The sequence below is a fragment of the Myotis brandtii genome, unplaced genomic scaffold (assembly GCF_000412655.1).
Source record: "Myotis brandtii unplaced genomic scaffold, ASM41265v1 scaffold1956, whole genome shotgun sequence".
NCBI classification, from domain to species: Eukaryota; Metazoa; Chordata; class Mammalia; order Chiroptera; family Vespertilionidae; genus Myotis; species Myotis brandtii.
Genome location: NW_005357294.1, coordinates 280,654 through 281,792, shown reverse-complemented (window position 1 = coordinate 281,792; position 1,139 = coordinate 280,654). Strand labels below are relative to the sequence as shown.

The 1,139-nt window shown below is 67.1% G+C and overlaps 1 protein-coding gene across 1 annotated transcript in view; it reads left to right on the top strand.

Moving 5' to 3' along the window:
* LOC102259690 (plectin) overlaps window positions 1-1,139 on the top strand; it is a 34,198-nt gene that overhangs the window by 25,481 nt on the left and 7,578 nt on the right. The gene's annotated exons all lie outside the window — the stretch shown is intronic.

Sequence of the window (1,139 nt, the reverse complement as noted above, 5' to 3'; positions counted from 1 at the left end):
GTCCTCACCCAGGTCGTCGAGGAGACGGAGCAACGGCTCAGCAAGATGTCCTTCCCGGGCCTGAGGCGCCAGGTGACCGCGTCCCAGCTGGGCGTCTCCAGGGTCCTGGACCCCGAGACCCTGCAGGGCCTGGCCCAGGGCACCAAGAGCCCCCAGGAGGTGATGAACATGGACTCGGTCAAGCGCTACCTGGAGGGCACCAGCTGCATCGCGGGGGTGCTGGTGCCCGCCAGGGACCAGCCCGGGAGGCGGGAGAAGATGAGCGTCTACCAGGCCATGTGGAAGGGCCACCTGCGGCCGGGCACGGCCCTGGTGCTGCTGGAGGCCCAGGCGGCCACCGGCTTCCTCATCGACCCCACAGAGAACCGGAAGCTGACCGTGGAGGAGGCCTTCGGGGCAGGGATGTTCGGCAAGGAAACCTACCAGAAGCTGCTGTCGGCCGAGCGGGCGGTCACCGGCTACACCGACCCCTACACCGGGGAGCAGATCTCCCTCTTCCAGGCCATGAAGAAAGACCTGATCGTCCGGGACCACGGCATCCGCCTGCTGGAGGCCCAGATCGCCACGGGCGGCATCATCGACCCCGTGCACAGCCACCGCGTGCCCGTGGAGGTGGCCTACAAGAACGGCTACTTCGACGAGGAGATGAACCGCGTCCTGGCCGACCCCAGCGACGACACCAAGGGCTTCTTCGACCCCAACACGCACGAGAACCTCACGTACCTGCAGCTGCTGGAGCGCTGCGTGGAGGACCCCGAGACCGGCCTGCGCCTGCTGCCGCTCACCGATCAGGCGGCCAAGGGCGGCGAGCTGGTCTACACCGACTCGGAGGCCCGGGACGTGTTCAAGAAAGCCACCATCTCAGCCCCGTTCGGCAGCTTCCAGGGCAGGACGGTGACCATCTGGGAGATCATCAACTCCGAGTACTTCACGGCAGAGCAGCGGCGGGACCTGCTCCGCCAGTTCCGCACGGGCAAGGTCACCGTGGAGAAGATCATCAAGATCATCATCACCGTGGTCGAGGAGCACGAGCAGAAGGGACAGCTGTGCTTCGAGGGCCTGCGCGCCCTGGTCCCCGCCGCCGAGCTGCTGGAGAGCAGGGTCATCAACCGCGACCTCTTCCGCCAGCTGCAGCAGGG